We start from the raw sequence: 7,210 nt of genomic DNA on the forward strand, positions 1-7,210 counted from the left end.
CCGAGGTGAGGGCAGGGCGGGGCCGGGCTGAGGGCGGGGCCGGGCCCGGGCCGGGCTGAGGGCGGGGCCGGGGCCGGGCTGAGGGCGGGGCCGGGCCGGGCTGAGGGCGGGGCGGGGCCGGGCTGAGGGCGGGGCGGGGCCGGGCTGAGGGCGGGGCGGGGCCGGGCTGAGGGCGGGGCCGGGCCGGGCTGAGGGCGGGGCCGGGCCGGGCCACCGGGCACGGTCGGAGTCTGGCCCCGATCCCGGTCCCTCTCGGCGAATTTCCGAGGGGCTGCGTGCTGTGAGGTGGTGTGCGGCTCCCTCGGACAGCTGCGAGCCGCTAACAGTGCACAAAATGTCAGATAAATAATCTGTTCTTTCCCCTTAATATTACTTTTTTAGCGAAGACCGCAATTCCACGGGCTCTTTTCAGTTCATTTGCGGAGTAGTCGGAAGTCCCGCAGGAAAATCCACACTGTTTCTCCCAACATGCGAGGCCAACCTTACGCAAAGGTGAGCAAAACAAATCTCAGGTGACAGGCACGCCCCGACAGGTGACAGTGGTGACAGGCGGGGAGAGCCCCCGCCAGTGCCAAGATGAGAGACACGGCTGTTGGTCAGTGTGCTGCGTCACAGAGCATGGGCAGGGCTTATCTCAGAGTTAAATCAAGCACTGAACCAACAGTTAAGGGCTTCCTTTTTCATTCTCTTCATTTTCATTTAGTAGCCTGTCTTACAGCCGTATTGGAGAAGAAAATAATTACCAGGAGTGATGGGGTTTTTTTTTATTTCAGTTTCTTTACATCCTTGGGTTTTCTCCTACCTTTTTCATACCCATTTGATTTTGACATCCCTTCTTTTCCTCTTAATCTGTGAGTATGGGCAATCCGAGACTCAGTAACTAGCTTCAGAGCCTGCTGAAGAAGAGGATGATTTTGGAGGCATTCAGGAGAGATTAAGATTTTTCTAAAATGACCCACATTTCCTTCAGCGTGGGTGAAAGCAAAATCTTACATTCTCACTTCTTTTTCAGCTACACAAAGGAGCAAGCAAATATATAACCAGATGAGACTTAGTAAGCAAAATGTTTCTGAGATAAATTTTAGAATTTCTATATATAAATATATTGAGTATTCTTGATCAGTTTCTATAGAGAAAGAAGTGCTTGATGTTTTGTTTTGTATAGGGTCTTCTATCCAACAATATTCTAAAATATCCCTGGCTTATGTACCTATTTTGCTTTTTTAGAGCATATATGTGGGAGATGTCAAGGGAATTGGGATTCTCTTCTTGATAGTTTTCTAGAGACAGAAAACTCAGTTGTTTTTCTGTCCTTTAAAGATCTAGAAAGTAATTTTTGGGGTAAAATTCTGGAATTACTTCAGGAGGATAAAATGGTGTGTGCATCAGAGATGCAAAGAGAGGAGCATGAAGCCCTCTCCCGTCTGCTTCCTACATTTGGGAGTAATCTCAGAATTTATGCCAATAAAATAGCAGAACCACGCTGAAGGACACTAGAAACCAAAAAGCACAAGCCTTTAAACAACTCCCTCTTATCCACTCACCTGCACAGGTGAAAGCAGGCTGAAATTTTGCCGCCTAGGGGCATTAGCATAGACACGGTCTTAGCAATTGTGCGTGGAGGATTTGTCTTTCAAATCTCCTTTGAAAATGGAAACTCCTTTAAAAGTCTTCTTCCCAGGCATGGAAAGCTGCCCTCCAAACTGCTGTGACATGCAGGAAAACATCCAGAGATTCCCAAAATTATAGATATTAGCAGTTTAGACTCTTCAAGTCTCTTCAAATTGTTTTGCTACCGGAGTTCACTAGAGGAAACAAAAAATGTTTCCTATTTGTAAGAACTTCCTTGAATTCTGTCCTGAAAATTACGTTTGAATTCAAACCCAGTAAAAGAGAAATGAAGGCTCAGCAGAGAACAGAAAATGGCCCACTAGCCTGAAACACAATTGGATTGGCAGGGACTGAGAGCACTGGGAGGATAATAATGTGTATAATCATAATTCTGTACAATCGTAACAAATTAAATACCTTCACTGTCTCAAATTCTGCCAACAAATAGTTGATATAATTTCTCTATCATTATTCTTACAAAAATGCCATGATATTTTCCATAGGTCTCATCAGGGGATTCAAAACCCCTGTGAACACACAGCAACTATAAATCTCTCATTCAGCCTCCAGAGGTCTGAGCATTTGGACATGTTAACAAGCCCACACTGGAAAGAGTGGAGGAGAAAAAAGGAAAACAAATGAGGCTCCAGTGAGTGAACTCATAAAAAGTGTGGGGAGAATACTGCTTATGCTAGTAAACTTTTGCGGTATCTTGTGTTGAACTTGAGGATTTTGAGCAAAAATGCAAGTGGCTGTATCTGTATCCAGAGGACCTGTCTGGTCTCTTCCCATCTCAGTGATCAGTCCGCAATTCTTATAAAAATCCTTGAAAGCGAGCCTTTGCACACAGGCAGAATTATTTTCTGTGTCACAATAGATGGGAATGCTGGAACAGACTGGGATTTTTGCACTGGCTGTGCTTGAATAGATGTGCAGTTAATTAAATGCTGTGTGGAAGTCATGGAGAATTTTAGTTTTGGTTTTTCCTGAGACCATGCCTTAGCACAGCTTTATAAAGCCAATCACTGAAGCCAAAGACTCACTGTCCTTGAGTTGCCACTGGAAAAAATGGATAGGAAAAGCACTGGGCATCTTAGAGAGCATTACCTTTCCTCATTATGTCTTTTTATCAAATCAGTGAGGAGAAGGTGGATTTTCAGAAATTTTAAGCCACATTTCAACAATCCAACCCCATTTAATCTTTACTCCAAGACACCTGGAAGTAAGTTTTTCTTTTTAGAACAATAAAATTATTAAGGGTGGAAAAAGATCTATAAGATCATCAATTCCACCCTTAAGAAACACTATTTTTTTTTTGACAGAAGAATTCCTTAAAATGTACCACAGTTTAAAAAGACAAATAGTATATTGAGCCCTGTTTTTCTGTTCTTCATCTCCCTGTCACAGCCTTGAGGATTCTCCCTTGCTCCTCCTACTAGGCCAGCAATCTGTGTATGAAGTGTATTATTGAATTTCAATTACAATGTTAATTACAGAAGACAAGTGGTTACTGAATCTTGCACCATAATTAATCAACCTGATATTTACTTACTCCGTTGTTCACACTGGATTAAGCTGGGTCTGGACAAGCAGGGCAAGGAAAGTGAGTGACAGGAGCATTATCATGGCACACTGCCTCCCATTGGGAAAGTTCATCTTCCTTCTGAAAGAGACGCCTTCAGGGATCATGGAATTTGAATTCCCTGTGAATTTAGTGTCATCTTAGCTTGACCAGCTCTGGAAGAACATATTAACCTCCCCTTGTGATTTTCAGAAAACCATTCTAATTTAGCAAGTAATTAAGGGTCACATGTAGGATAAAGAGCTAGATAAGCTTGGATTACGCACAGGAAGCTTTGTTTCCAAGGCAACCCGAGCAGAGGGGGTGTTAATGCTGAGGTCGGGCACTTAATGAACTGGGAATGGTTACTGGCTGCAAAATGTATTCGAACCGGGCAAGGCGAACTAACAACTGCGTTCGCATTTAATGATTTGATAGGAGAAAACAAGTGCCTACAGGGCTACTTATGACGGCAAATACTGAAGAAAAAGCTTACGGGCGGTGGCACCGTTCTGCTAAGTGAGGTCAGGAGAAGTCCGGAGCAATGACGCTCAACAAGCCCAAAATACTTCAGTCAGCACTGATGGATTTCGTGACTTCCCAGTGTGAAGGTGTCGCTGTTTGCGTCAACTGCCGTTGCTGACACACTTACCCTGTGCTGGGTGTTCTTTCCCGCCCGAGGTTAGTCCTGCCCAGAGGTTGCTGCCTGTGGAATCACCCTGGGGGATTTAGCACACTGAAAAGCAAGACAGCTCTTCCAAGAGTTCAGGATGCAATCCACTCCTGGGACTTTAGACTCTGGGAATTAATCCCACGGGAGATTTGACAGGCCAAATCTCACACACAAATACCATGGACATGGATAAAATAGCCAAAGAGCTCATCTGTAGCAAGAGAGATGGATTTAGTAAAACACGGTAATATTTTCAAAATAGATTCTTGCATTGTTTTGTTCTGTATGACGTAAGGAACAGTTGGGAATGAGATTACTGGGTTTGAAGAGCATTAGAGAGTACAGAAGGTGGAGATGACCATTAAATACCTGCCACTTTCTCAGTTCACTTGGACCATAGCTCTGTGAGGGAAGGAATTGCACAGGCGTTTTTCAAAGCTTTCTTTCAAACTAACAGGCATTCTCTGCTTTTTGGGACAATCAGAAGAGATTCTCTAACAGCTGGGACATTCTTGTGCTAGGAGCACAGTCACATGCTTGTGCCATGCTTTTTGGAAATACATGGATCAGGGCAATTTTAGAGGCCAGCTTATGTCTGTTTTTCTTCTGTGTAGCCTTGGCATAAAAAGAGGTGATTTTACATTAGGCCACCTGTTTGCACGAGGAAAATGGAGATGTTCTGCTCTCTCAAACATAAACTGTAGGACTTTCAGTCAAGGGTAAGACTGTGCTGAAGGTGTAAGTTCCTCACAATATTTGAAAACAAACCAACGCACAAAAAAGCCACCAACCAAACAAACTCCAAACCAAGCTAACAAACAAACATCCAGAAGAGAATTTACCTTATTTGGTCACAGGTAGCCAGAAAAAAAAAAAAAGGGGGGGGGGGGGTGGAAATAGTAACCTTAAATAAGTTAAAGGTTTGAGCAGAGGCAAGGAGAATTTATGCAAGATATCAGGGGATATTTTGCTTTACTTCCGACTGCCAAATACCTGGCAAGAGGGCCGACAAGGCCACAGCCTCTCTACACAAGATTTTTGACTATGCCATCACAGTTTTTTTGGTTGATATTTTTTGATACACAATTCGATAATTATTCCTGGATCAAAGCTAAATCTTACAAATAATGGGTGGGCATCAATTGATAAAGGGCATCATGCCTTCCACAGCCCACTTCATAAAAGAGGCTAGATTTCAAAAGGATGGGCTTCAAATTGGATGGCTAAATCCACCCAAGGAGCTGCAAAGAGCTTAACATGCTTGGGAAAATCAAATGCCTTAAGCCAAATTTGGCCTATAGAAGCCTCATGGTGGCATTTACTGTTTCGATAGCGGCCAGAGTTAGGCAATCATGAGATGGAATGAAGCTGCACCATCCTCACTTTCCTCTTCAGTGAGAGGCTCCCTTCTAACATGTCCTTCTGTGATGCTGGATAGCTCTTTTTAATTTCAATTTTATTAAAATGAACAGTTGAGCCATTCACATTTATCTTGAACAGGCATGAGCTGAACAGATTTAAAACCATCTAAACATCTTTGAACATTAGGAGTTGTCAAATTTAGAATCCCTTTAATCGAATGACCCAGAAGTGAGCCAAAAAAACTATGTGAGCATCCCTGGCTTTGAACTTTGGCTTTTGGAGTGCAGGCTCTGGGTGAGCTGCCCATGTGATTCTCAGCACAGCTTGAACCACCCAATTTCTCACTGCTGCCTTTCTCCTGGTTCTGTGACAAGTCCCTGTCACTTGTCAGATGTCTCACCCAGACTCTGAGCCCCACCTCTGCTAAACTATTGTTATCTTCCTTGTTTTATTTCCCCTCTCTACTTTTGCTGTCTGCTCTCTCCAGCACATTTCTCTCCCTGCTGACTATAGCTCTTCCCTCAGCTCTGCCCAAGTTTCCATGTTCTTATGGTTTATCTAAAGCCCTAAATGTCTCAGTGGGGAGGGCAATATAGGGCATGATCCCTAGCACATCTGATGAACAGAGAACCATCCAGATCATTTTCAGTGCAAGCACATCACTCCCACTTTTCTCTATTTCTGTATGTGGGTAGGAAGGAGTTCTCAGTGGGTTGGTACCCAAAGGAAAAAGTCAGGGGCAGTCCCCTTCATTTGAGTTTTATTGAGAAGAGCTCTCATAAATACCATGAAGAAACTTATGGAACTCAGGAGGAAAGAGACATGCCCATGCACATACCCACACCAAGTCCTTTGCTGTCACCCCCTGTACTTTTTGCCTTCAAACAAAACTTGTAAACCTGTTAAACATTACGCCAAACGAATTCTTACTGAACTAACATTTCCAGAGTGACCAAAATTGAGGAAAAACCATTTTCAGACTATGAGACAAAGCAGCAGGAGGGAGGATAGGGAAGAGCAGCCTCTCCTCTGCTGCTTGCTTTCTCCAGCTTTATTGATGTCAGCAGTTGATGGGTATGCTGCCATCTGCCACTTCTCCTGCAGGGATAGCTGCCAAATTCCCTCAGAGATCAAAGATGAGATTTATTGGCCCCTGATGGTAGGAGCCACAGAGAAGATGGCCTGAAAGTGCACTCAGGTTCTGCCAGAAACAAATCAAAAAATGCTCTGCTCTAGCAAGTGCAATGCTGATTACAAAGGTGATTTGCTGCTTGGCACTCCATGAGCTTTGCGACCACTGAATTACTCTGCCTCTGCAGGAAAAAGCAGGGTTTCCAGTTTTGCATATTTCTTGGCTGTTTTATAGCTGGGTGGCAATGAGCACCCGTTTGGAGGGACTGGTTGTAACTTTGTTCTCTAGAAAACTTCTTTCTTGCAGCCAGCAAGAAATCCCTAGTTTTAATGACAACCAAACAAAATCAAGTGAACATGCATTAGAGTGAAAATAATACAGTTTAGAATGTGAATAGAGCTACAAGTTACCAAGCATAAACACAAACCCAAGGAACTCGCTGTTTGTTAAACTGATTGGGGAGAAGAATAAAAAAAAAAAAAAAAAAAAAGAAAAAAAAAAAAAAAAAGAAGAAGAAGTGAGGAAAGGAGGAGCCCTGACACTTTATTGCTCATCTACATAAATAGATAATTGAAATTGTCTTACTGAAAAAATTCATTGTCTTCTTGAGCTGACTGGAGGAGTTTCAGCTCCACTTTTCTCTTTTCATCTAATAGGAAACTACTTAGATGCTGGATTTTGAAGAATTTCGAGTGTTGACTGTTGGTCCTGAGCCTGTGCCAGAGACTGAACCCGTTGTCACTGGGCAGCCTCTTCCTGGAGCCCTAAAGGTGTTGCTTTCTTGGACAAACAGACTGAAAAAGCATCCTGTGCCCATATGTGTGCCTAGATTGGATATAAATAAACTCAGAAACAGCAGAGGATTGTGTTT

General features: G+C 43.4%; 1 long non-coding RNA gene across 1 annotated transcript; it reads left to right on the forward strand.

Moving 5' to 3' along the window:
* The first annotated feature begins 203 nt into the window (after positions 1–203).
* On the forward strand, positions 204–7,210 carry LOC111941026 (uncharacterized). The gene is made up of 3 exons (XR_015280177.1): positions 204–285; positions 382–492; positions 6,996–7,210. It is a non-coding gene; the product is annotated as an uncharacterized LOC111941026 (long non-coding RNA).

This window comes from Cyanistes caeruleus, chromosome Z, assembly GCF_971803275.1.
Source record: "Cyanistes caeruleus chromosome Z, bCyaCae1.hap1.1, whole genome shotgun sequence".
NCBI lineage: Eukaryota > Metazoa > Chordata > Aves > Passeriformes > Paridae > Cyanistes > Cyanistes caeruleus.